The sequence below is a fragment of the Vigna unguiculata genome, chromosome 10 (genome assembly GCF_004118075.2).
Source record: "Vigna unguiculata cultivar IT97K-499-35 chromosome 10, ASM411807v1, whole genome shotgun sequence".
NCBI lineage: Eukaryota > Viridiplantae > Streptophyta > Magnoliopsida > Fabales > Fabaceae > Vigna > Vigna unguiculata.
The window spans coordinates 14,315,363-14,328,207 of record NC_040288.1 but is presented as its reverse complement, the minus strand read 5'-3'; the positions used below and the strand labels follow the sequence as shown (position 1 = coordinate 14,328,207).

General features: G+C 38.0%; 1 pseudogene; it reads left to right on the top strand.

The window, feature by feature from the left end:
* The first annotated feature begins 4,907 nt into the window (after positions 1-4,907).
* LOC114165279 lies at positions 4,908-12,593 on the top strand (annotated as a pseudogene).
* The last annotated feature ends 252 nt before the right edge of the window (positions 12,594-12,845 follow it).

Below are 12,845 nucleotides of genomic sequence, written 5' to 3'. Positions count from 1 at the left end.
CCTCCTTAGAAATGGTTAAATCCTTGTGTTCTCCTTTCGGACAATGACCCTCTCCTAGGGAATGGTCAAGTCGAGGTTCTCCTTTCGAAAAACGACCCTCTCCTTGGGAATGGTCAAGTTCTTATGTTCTCCTTTCGGACAATGATCCTCTCCTTAGGAATTGTCAAGTACAAGTTATCCTATTTTATAATGACCATCTCCTTGGGAATGGTCAAGTTAAGGTTCTCCTTTCGAACAATGACCCACTCCTTGGGAATGGTCAAGTTCTTATGTTCTCCTTTCGGACAATGACCCTCTCCTTAGGAATGGTCAAGTCCAGGTTATCCTTTCAGACAACGACCCTCTCCTTGGAAATTGTCAAATTGTTTATCGGATCGAGACCCTCTACTTTTTAATGATCACTGAATCCTTCCAAATATAGACCCTCTCCTTTGGTATGGTCAAATCAAGTTGTATCGACACCCTTTCCGTGGGACTGGTCATCGATTCCTTTACATCAAGGCCCTTTGCAAAGCAATGGTCATTGATTTCTTTGTCACATCAAGGCCCTCTCCTTTGGAATGATCACTGATTTCCTTCCTTTAATCAAGGCCCTCTGCAAAGCAATGGTCATTGATTTCTTTGTCACATCAAGGCCCTCTCCTTTGGAATGATCATTGATTTCCTTTCTTTACATCATGGCCCTCTACGAGACAATGGTCATTGATTTCTTATGTTTGCATTGAGGCCCTCTACGAGGCAATGGTCATCGATATCTTTACATCAAGACCATCTGGTATGCAATGGTCATTGATTTCTTTCTTTACACCAAGGCCCTCTACAGACAATGGTCATTGATTTCTTTGTCACATCAAGACCCTTTCCAATGGAATGGTAATTGATTTCCTTATGTTTATATCGAGGCCTTTTGCGACGCAATGGTCATCGATTTCTTCCTATCAAGGCCCTCTGCAAGGCAATGGTCATTGATTTCTTTGTAACATCGAGACCTTTACCATAGTAATGGTCGTCGATTTCTTCTCATCTAGGTTCTCTCTTTGGAATTAACTAAATCTTTCGTTTGGGTCAGGACCCTCTACTTTGTAATGCTCACGAAATCCTTTTGGATACATACCCTCTCTTTGGGAATGGTACAATCCATATATATAAAAAAAAAGAAGCAAAAGTTTCAAAAAATGAAATTCAAAAACCTAAAAATATTTTAAAATTTCATAAAAAATTGCAAGAAAAGAAGCAATTTTTTTTCTTTTTTCTTTTTCAATAAAGAAAAAAACATAATTTCAAAAGTTAAAAACAAAAAAACCTGTCAAAGTTTGTTTGGGATCACCCCCTGTGTAATAGACTAGTGAGTGATTTCTTTCTTCCCTTCTAGATAAGATCTTTTTCTTGGGAATGGTTGAATCCAATTTTACTTTCCGGATCTTGATCCTCTTCATAGAATTGGTCATCACATCCCTTTAAATCAATTTTTATTTACCTTCTTCTTTTTCAAAATCGTGCCCAAATTAGTGTTTCAAACAACATTGATGTAGATGCTTCCACAAGTTATCCTTCAAGTATGAACCATGAAAAAATTTTACTCCCTCACCATTTCATTATTCTTTTTTTTAAGCTTTGTTATTGAAAATGCTACGTGCTCGGCAATTTTGTTGACAACAGATTTGTCAACACCTAATTTCGTCCGGATTATATTATATATATTTTTTTCTTATCTTATTTTACTTTGTTTTATTTTATCCTTTTGTCTTATTTTATTTTTATTTTATTCTTATTCTATTTATTTTTATTTTTTTTCAATTTTCTTCATATTTATTTTTACTTTTTATTATTTAAGAAAAAGAAAAAAAAGAAAAACAGATTTGAAAAAAGTAAAGAAAAATAGAAAAGAAAAAAAAAGGTAAAACGGAAAAGAGATTTGAAAAAAAGAAAACTACATCAGCGAAGGATGTAGGATGCTATGGTGAATGGCTAGTTGCATCTACATGGATTGATTGAGAAGGGAAAAGTGGCTCAGCTGCAGATAAAGCAGTAGGAGGAAGCAACCACCACTTCCCACTTTCTACGTCTCTCAACCATGAACAAAAATGGGAAAATCTCATAAATAGGGATATCAGAAAAGAAAAGAAAGGGGCAGAAAAGGAGGCAGATTCATAGGCTCTCTGGGTGACCTTGAACACAATCTCTGAGTTTCATCTTTTTGGATCATGAGTCAAATATATTATGCTCCTTGTTCGATTCTGGAAAACGAAATATGCCTTAACTATCAACTTCATCAAAACCGCAGGAATCACTATAACTCCTCACCATTATCATACAACCATCATGACCATCATAATCATTCCTTCCTAGCCAACCTGTGCAAAAAATAAAAATAAAAATGCAAAAGGACCATCGCAAACACCAAGCCCCTCCACAATCATAAATCATAACATTTGATCCCCATTTACAAAACCACCCATCCTCACCATTCTCCATAACCAACGAAATACCCAAAGCAGTGAACATTTCCAGAACCTATTTTCACCATTTCCTAATCCTCATTCTCCTTTAACATCAAGATTCAATTTCAACCTGCATTCAGAGATACTTTACCATTATCCTCTTTGTTTCACCATCGTTCACAATCCATCGATACTTACACCGTTGAACCAGCAGCCGTAGCTGTAACATCCGGGCTGGATATTACTAATTTAAATAACTAATATAGGGAATAAGTATAAAATCGCATTTATGACAATTCCTTTTCCCAAAACATGGGAAAATTTAAAACATTTATTATACCGCAACAAAACAAAATCCACAAACCATAATTGTCCATTACAAATTCTGAGTCTGGTAAGATAAAGGTTTACAAAAACATTTAAAATCCATAAAATAAGAAAACATCATAAAGGCTTTTCCCCAACGTAGCCCCTATCTGAATCTATGCTTCACCAGCACCACCTATAACATCATCTGCTCCCATGTAACACATTACACGATCATCGCCAAACACAAGCAGATAGAGTGAGCTCAATAGAATAAAAGTACACTACACAAAATAATAAATAACTATTCAATATTCCAACAATTTTAATACTCCCAAGTCTCATCACATAGTATACTATTCTATCATAACCAACTAGTTTCCTTTCCTACGCCCCAAGGCCTTTTGGGAAGAACAACCAACAACCCTTACCTGTTCACCAAAACCCAGTAAGAGCATTACTTTTCTTAGGACTTACAAATAACCACCCTTGCCTTCTCACCAAAACCCGGCAAGAGCACAACCCTTACCTGTTCACCAAAACTTGTTAAGAGCGTTGCTTTTCCTAAGACTCACAAGCCATAATCCTTAATCTTCAAATTCCAAATCTTCCTTTGGACACCTCTTGATTTTACACCCTTTGATGAGTACACTGATCGATCTTTGTTGCACGAGTGTCTACTCGCCCCTCCGACTACAGGCCACCACCCATAGGTGGGAATAAATTGTCATGACCATAATCTGCGACACCAAGTGGAGTTTCCCAAAATGAACCGTAGTCTGTAGTTGTCCCTAAACTACCACACTCATTCAATTGCACTAAAGAGGGTAATCTTCTAGAACCTCGTCGTACAAGCCACGATCTTGCACATTCCACTGGACTTCCTAAACCATCAGGCTACAACCTCGAGTGGCCACGTGTTACCCTAATACAAGTTACAATCGTAATTGGGACCCTATTCAAAGCATCACATCATGACCTTCATCCAAAGTTGTGAAGAATCCCTCGCGTAATCCATCACTGCATCCAAAACTGCCTAGCACAACATCCACGTCGTTAGGTTAACTCGCGTTCCTGACCAGTTGGTAGAACACTTGGCGCCGCCGGGCACCAACCCACTGGATTTTTGGTCCAAGCCCAGTTCTACAACACACCGTGATGAGTTCAAATTTTTGCCCTCATTTAATATTTAAATTTGCGGATTTAATTGAATTTTCTGTGCTTAAAGATTGATTTAATTAGGATTTGTGATTATTGGATTTATTGAGTACGTTTGGTAAAAATGGCATAAAAATTGATTTTAGTTGCATAAAATATTATTGGATATTCTAACGTTTGTTAATGCAGCTGTAATTTATTTTTGATCATTAATAGTGTGGATTTGAAATATTCAAAGTTACAAAATAAGTCCAAAATCAGGAAATTCTGGAAAAGAATAAATCAGGAGCTATATGCACCCCCAGATTTTATTTGCACACTCCTCCTACAAGTGGACCACAAAAATCTATTCTGCACCCCCAGTTTTTACTAAGTTGCACCCCTCCTACCACTTAAACCTATCTCAACCAGATTATGCCATGTGGCAATCCCCACCTTTAAAATCAGGCCAACCACATGACGACACGTGTCATAATCCTCCACTCACCAACTTGACCAATCAGAGCTTGCCACGTCACCATCCTCCAGAATGAAACCCTAACCCTAATTTTCTCTTCTCCTTCTATCACCCTCCACGGCAGCCACCGCCGCCTCCGACCAACACAGTTCTACCATCTTCCTTCTCGCCCGTGAAACTTCGCACCTGCACCGTTCACGAACCTACACCATCTTCATCATCTTCACCACGCCGTCCACCATGGAAGTGCGCCTGGAATGTGCAGCACCGCGACGGGCACCATGACGAAGGCACTTGCACAGTGAAACAACCACCACGCACAGCGCCACCATAGAAGCTCGTTTCACCTCGCACCAAAAACAGCACCTGCAGGAAACGCGAAGCAACCATTACCACCATTTTCACGTACCTGCAGAAAACACGAACCCTCCGCACCAGAACCTCGACCACCATGGAAGCAGCCGTAAGCATCTGTTCCTCCCTACACTCTCATTCCTCACTACGATGCACCAACACGAGCAACAACATGAGTGAGAGAACCAGCCATGGCAGCGAAAAATGTAGCAGCCCTGCACCTTGCGGATACCATCACTGCAACACCAGCACACCGCAGTAACAGCGGAAGAGATTCACGGTCCACCAAGCCAGCAAATTTGACCACCGCGCCTTCGTCGAAGAAGAAAACTAGTCATAGCCGCGCAGCCAAAGGAGAAACCTTGGAGGCAGAAACCCTAGTTTGGAAAGAGAGTGCACTCTGCCACATGTCAGGCTGCTATTGGACAGTCAAACTAGTGAACTGGTCAACACTTGTCAACTGGTCAAAGCCAGCAGTCAACTCTGGTCAAAACTACAAAAATGGTTAAATATGAGGGGCAGAATTGGAAATTGGACAAAAATTAAATTGTTAATTAATTAAATAAAAATAAAATATTTTAGCAACTGATGGATAAAGCCCAAAGTCGAGTTAAAGCCTATATAAAGAGACTTAAGGGAGCAGAAGCGACACAACTTACAACTTACAACTTAGAACTCTCTGATTTTGGCATATACCTTCTCCACCACATCTCTCATTCTTCCTTTTCTTTTATTTTCTTTCCTTCATCATATTATCATGTATTCCATCAAAGCCATGGAGGGCTAAGCTTTAAGGGTTGATTCCACTGTAATTTCTTAATTGGATTCTGAGGTTAGATGAATTTATGTATTTGTTATTTTGATTATTGTTGTGGTTTTTGTTTATCTATATCCTTTGCTTCTTAATCAAATAGAAATAATGATTTTAAATCTACACGCATGCTAATCATATGAGTTAAAAGGTTTTTAAATTAAATTATTAAATAAGTTTTCGCCAATAATTGAGACTATACTTTGATTAAAGGTAATCACTTTAACTAAAATTAGTCAAGACTTTACTTTGATTAATTAAGTTTTCTATTTGGTGGAGAAACAAAGGAATAGACATGATTAGACATAGTAAAATTTAATTGAGACTGTACTTTGGTTGAATTTACTATGGATAATCTAAAAATTCTCACTTTTAATTGAGACTGTACTTTGATTAAAAGTGAGAGTGCCAACAAATGAATTGAGTCTTTACATTTATTGATTTGTAAATCAACAACAATAATTAATTTAACAATAATCTCTAGATAACTAATGAAGAATCCTATTTAGAAAAAGCAGTGGAATTGACCTATTTACTATTACTGTGTTTACTATCTTTTACTTACGTGCGATTTTCTTTGCATATCAAAACCCCCTATTTTTATAGTTGCTAGTTTTAATTGCATTTTTATAAGAATAAAATATTTGAGATCAATTCCGTATTCGTTGTGAGACGACTCAGGGTTATCTTAACCCTAACTAGTTTGTTCACTACTAACTTGGCAATATTGAAGTTGCTAAAGTTATGTAGTGGTAATTTGATCGCCTAACGACAACGTTATCAAATTTGGCGCCGTTGTCGGGGAATACGGTTAGTATTTCTTATATTTTGATTTTATTTATTTATTTATTTATTATTTTTTTACGCATATACGTTTAATAGAGTTTGTGTTTATTGTAGTCTTTAGTTTTCTTTTAATTTATTTCAAGCAAAGTTCTATTTTTGTTTTGATTAAGAATTTCTTTTAAGAAATTTTTTTAGACTAGTTTGGAAAACTCTGTCTAGGAAAGACTTGGTATTTAAGTTGTCCACTATGACGCACCTGTCTTTCCTGGGAGTAGACCCATCGACATCTTAACTTATTTCTTTCTTGAAATCTTTCTCCAAAACAAGAATAGGAAGAAGAAAAAAACAGAGGAACACTTTTAGGTGGACTGCATAGTGCATGACTCGGGCCAACCTGGGTCAACTCTATAACCTTGATCGAGAACTTGAAAGGAACTTGCGTAAATCACGCAGAAGACTTGAACTCAGGTGTTCTACTGAAGGAGCACCGTCATCATCTGAACCTACCACTAAAAGTGTACCGCTAGAATCATCTCCAGTGATTAACATATCTTCTGATCCATCACCTGAACCAAAGTTTCAAGAAGATCGAATGGAAGAAAGAACAATAAGAGAGTTAGCTTCACCGGATGCAGCAATTACACAAAAAATGTGCATCCAATATCCAGATGGAGAATGTGAGCTTAAGTCTGGGTTAATCCATCTTCTACCTAAATTCCATGAATTAGCAAGAGAAGACCCGTACCATCACTTGAAGGAATTTCATGTTGTTTATTCATCCATGAGACCTACAACAGTGATAGAGGAACATATTAAGCTTAAGGCTTTTCCATTTTCATTGCAAGATGCCGCTAAGAATTGGTTATACTGCCTTCCTCCAGGATCCATCAATACTTGGGAGACAATGAAAAGACTATTTATGGAAAAGTTTTTTCCAGCATCTAGAGTTGCTGCTATTCGCAAAGATATTTATGGGATAAGGCAACAAGAAAGAGAAAATCTCCACCAGTATTGGGAAAGATTCAAAAACTTATGTGCTTATTGTCCTTATCATCAAATAAACGAGCATCTCCTTATTCAGTACTTTTATGAGGGATTGAGTATCATGGATAGACAAATGATAGATGCTGCAAGTGGAGGGTCATTGGTGGACAAAACGTCGACCAATGCAAGACAATTGATTGAGAATATGGCGTCGAACCATCAATAATTTTCCACTAGGAGTAATTCTATAACTCTATTGAAGGGAACCCATGGAGTAGAAGCTTCATATGTTGCAGATCACAAGAAAATAGAAGGGAAGTTGGATGACTTAGCGGCCATGGTAAGGACCTTGGCAGACTTACAAAAAAAGCCTATCCCTTCTACCTTATGTGGAATTTGTGCTTCTACTAATCATCCTACCGAGGCTTGTTCTATGTTAAAAGAGATAGAGACGTTAGACAGTGAACAACCTCAGTCATATGCTGCAAACATCTATGGCAACAATAGACCACCTCAGCAGCAATACAACCATGATTTGTCCTCCAACAAGTACAACCCAAGTTGGAAGGAATATCCCAGCCAAAAATGGGGAAATCAGCAGTCTCAACATCAACAAGTCTATGTTCCACCTCAACAGAGGCAACAACCACAACCAGTTGCAACCTCTGGTGACTCAAACATGGAAGCAATGATGAAAATGATGGCTAACATGATGAAAGGACAAATTAATGAGGTGAAACAGACAATGGAAGCAACTAATCAAAATTTGCAGAACCAGATTGGACAAATGGCAAATGAGTTGAATCAGATGAAGTCTCAACAAGGTTTGAGCAATTTCCCTGCACAAACTGTTATCAACCCGCGAAATGTAAGTGTTATTTCTTTAAGATCAGGTAAGCAAATACAAGGCCTTGGGGATGCCCAAGAATATGAAGATAAGAACAATGAAGTTGTACCTGATAATGAAAGTGGAGGATTAGATGAAGCAACACAAGCAACATCTTAAACGCCTGAACCCAGTGATAACTCTAGGTTAGTACCCCATAATACTTCCTCTGAAAATTCTTCACCTTATTCTCCTCTTCCTCCCTATCCAAACCGTTTGAAACCAAAAACTAAAAAGATGGAGGAGTTAGACAAAGAAATCTTGAATACTTTCAAGAAAGTGGAGATAAACATCCCTTTGTTGGATGTTGTAAGACAAATTCCTAAATACGCCAAGTTTCTTAAAGAATTATGTACACATAAAAGGCGTATTATGGACAAAGAGGTAGTGAACATGGGAAGAAATGTGTCTAGCTTAATTAAGAAGCTTGCAGTCAGAATGCCGCAAAAGTGTAAGGATCCAGGTATGTTTTCTGTTCCCTGCATTATAGGAAGTACTAAGTTTGATAATGCTATGTTAGATTTAGGAGTTTCCATTAATGTAATGCCTTTATCAGTTTTTACTTCACTTCATCTTGGACCTCTTAAGTCTACTAGTGTGGTCATTCAATTGGCCAACTGTAGCACAGTTAACCCTGCAGGTGTGCTAGAAGATGTGCTTGTCTGTGTGGACAAGTTAATTTTTCCTGCAAATTTCTACATCTTAGACATGAAGGATGATGAAGGAATCATTTCAACCACAATTATCTTAGGAAGACCATTCACGATCACAGCATGTACTAAGATAGATGTGCATGCAGGATCCTTAAGTATGGAGATAGGAGATGAGAAGGTGCAGTTCAATGTGCTAGAAGCCATGAAGCACCCGACCGAAGACCATTCTTTGTTTTGTATTGATTTATTGAGTAATGTAGTGAACAATTATGCTTTTGGACTTTTGGACGTTTTATGTAGTTTTTCTTCTTCTTTGGATTTTTCTTTTTCGAATATTTCAGTCTCGATTTTAGACGAAAGAGAAAATGATAAAACAGGTGATATTGAGGACGCTTTGTCACTATTTGATACCTCTGTGGCATCCGAGTATGATGCTGAGGTGGCTGAAATTACCTTAGGCAATAAAATGTTGCCATCTGTGGAACACTCACCCACTTTGGAGTTGAAACCTTTACCATCTCATTTGAAATATGCTTATCTTGAGAGGGATGGGAAACTCCTTGTTATTATATCTGCCTTGCTTATTGACGAGCAGGAACAAAGGCTATTGCAGGTTATCAAAGATCACAAGCGAGCAATAGGCTGGACTTTGGCAGATATTCCTGGTATTAGTCCTTCTTTCTGCATGCACAAAATACTCTTGGAGGAGGATGTTAAGCCAGTACGGCAACCTCAAAGGAGACTGAATCCTCAGCTAATGGAGGTTGTGAAGAAAGAAGTCACCAAGTTGCTACAAGCAGGTATTATATATCCTATTTCTAACAGCACTTGGGTGAGTCCTGTACATGTGGTCCCCAAGAAATCTAGGATCACCATGGTCAAGAATGAGAAGAATGAGTTGATCCCTACTCGTATTCAAAATAGTTGGAGGGTCTGTATTGATTATAGAAGACTAAACCAGGCCACCAGAAAGGACCACTTTCCTTTACCATTCATGGACCAGATGTTAGACCGATTGGCAGGTAAGTTTCATTACTGTTTTCTTGATGGATTCTCTGGGTATTTTCAGATTTGTATTGCCCCCGAGGATCAACATAAGACTACCTTTACTTGTCCATTCGGTACATATGCTTATAGGAAGATGTCATTTGGCCTTTGCAATGCTCTTGGAACATTTCAGCGATGTATGATGAGTATTTTTACATATTTGTTGGAGCATTGTATTGAGGTTTTTATGGATGATTTTAGTGTATATGGTTCATCTTTTGATCACTACTTGTCTAATCTTGCTAAAGTGTTGGAGAGATGTGAAGAAACTAACCTTGTTTTAAATTTTGAAAAATGTCATTTTATGGTGGAACAAGGTATAGTTTTAGGTCACGTTGTTTCCAAGAATGGTATATCTGTAGATCCTGCTAAAGTTGATATTATTTCACAATTGCCTTACCCCTCTTCTATGAAAGAGGTTCTTTGTTTTCTTGGATATGCAGGATTTTACAGGAGGTTTATCAAGGACTTCAGCAAGATAGCCAACCCTCTCTCCAACTTGTTGAAAAAAGACGTAGCATTTGACTTTGGAGAGAGATGCAAAGATGCTTTTGATACTTTGAAAAAGGCGCTCGCCACCACTCCTATCATCCAGCCACCTGACTGGACATTTCCATTCGAGTTTATGTGTGATGCATCAAAATTTGCAGTAGGAGCGGTGCTTGCACAAAGAGATGGGAAGCTATCACATGTGATATATTATGCTTCCAGAACATTGGACACAGCCTAGGCTAACTACACCACAACTTAGAAGGAATTATTAGTTGTTGTTTTTGCCTTGGATAAATTCAGACTGTATATTCTTGGTTCCAAGGTAATTGTTTACACTGATCATGCAGCATTAAAATTCCTTCTGAAGAAAGCAGATTCGAAACCAAGGTTGATCAGATGGATGCTACTGCTCCAAGAGTTTGACATTGAGATTCTAGACAGAAGTAGGGCTCATAACTTAGTAGCCGACCATCTGAGCAGGATTGAAAATGGAGAAGATAATATTCCTATTCAAGATGACTTTCCTGATGAAGTCCTCCTAGCATTGACTGTTGTGAAAGGTATGTTTCCTGAACCTTGGTTTGTTGATATTGTTAACTATTTGGTTGTTTCTGCTATTCCTCCTTCCTTCTCCAAGTATGAAAGAACCATGCTAAAAAGTGAGGTAAAGTACTATATATGGGAAGACCCAATCTTATGGCGCATTGGTAGTGACCAAGTCATAAGGAGGTGTGTTCCAAATATAGAGATACCTTGTGTGCTTGAGTTTTGTCATTCATCTCCTTTTGATGGACATTATGGCACACAAAGAACAGGTAGGAAAGTGATGGACTATGGATTATATTGGCCTACTATCTTTAAAGATGCACAGAGGGTCTATGAAATTGTGAGCAGTGTCAAAGGGCAGCCAGATCCATTACATGAAGGGATGAAATGCCTCAACAACCCATGCTATATTGTGAGGTATTTGATATTTGGGGTATTGATTTTATGAGTCCTTTTCCTCCTTCTTCTGGGTTTACTTATATTTTGCTTGTTGTAGACTATGTCTCCAAATGGGTGGAAGCCATAGCTACAAGGACTAATGATTCTCAAGTTGTTATGACTTTTGCCAAGTCTAACATTTTCTGTACGTTTGGGATACCACGAGTCATCATCAATGACCAGGGGACTCATTTTTGTAATAAGCTACTTGAGAACATGTTGAAGAAGTATGGGGTGACACATCTCATTGCTACACCATATCACCCCCAAACTAATGGGCAAGTAAAGATCTCTAACAGGGAGATTAAAAAGATACTAGAGAAAGTAGTGAAGCCTAGTCGAAAGGATTGGGCCACAAGATTGGATGATGCACTTTGGGCACACAGGACAGCCTACAAAACACCTATAGGTATGTCACCTTCTAGGGTGGTTTTTGGAAAGGCTTGTCACTTACCTATGGTGATTGAACATCCGGCCTATTGGGTCGTGAAAGCATGCAACATGGATTTGGAAGAAGCAGGGAATGAGTGAAAACTTCAGTTGCAAGAACTAGAGGAGATTAGGCTTGCAGCCTATGAAAACTCAAAGTTCTACAAAGAGAAAACCAAGAAGTTTCATGACTAAAAGCTTGTGGCTAGAAAGGATTTCAAGGTAGGCCAGAAAGTGTTACTATACAAATCCAAGCTTGGTCACATGAGTGGTAAGTTGCGCTCCACTTGGGAAGGACCATACATTGTTACAGAAGTCTTCCCTTATGGAGCAGTAGAGATTAAGGAAGAATCCTTATAAAGAACTTTTAAAGTTAATGGGCATCGTCTTCAGATATTAAATGAAAATAAAGATATGCTGAATAAGACGATGGATGGGATGAACTTGACTTCTCCCTTATACCTTCCACCTTGAGGAGGTAAGTACCCTTCATACTTTTTCTTTGCATTTTATATATATATTGAATACATTGAGGACAATGCATGGATAAAGTGTGGGGGTGTGGGGAGATTTCCCCCTTTTCTGATTTTGTTTTCTATTTGTTTTGTTTCTCTTTTCTAATTTTGTTTTCTGTGTTGTTTTCTCTAAAAGAAAATTAAAAAAAAATCAATAAAACATATTGACATTGGATTTTTGGATTTGATTCACTAATTGGAACGGTCATAATTCTGGGAAAATAAAAGTCATGTGCTAAGAGTGGATTGTTTCTATGATTTACTAATTGAGTTGATTTCAGAGTTTCTAGAATTAATCTTTTGTGAAAGAGTTTTTGACCTTGTGAGTTTTGAGCTTTATTGTAAGGATGAACTACCATGTGTCATTCCTATTTTTCTTGTGTGACTTGCTCATGTCTTGTTGGTACTAAAATGTTTAGCTTGATTCTTTGGTTTTGCATCTTAGGTGAACATGCATGATTTGATATGACTGAGATATTTCTTATTTTTAGCTACTTGGCCCAATAAGCTAACCATGACATTAATCCATTAACAGCCCATTG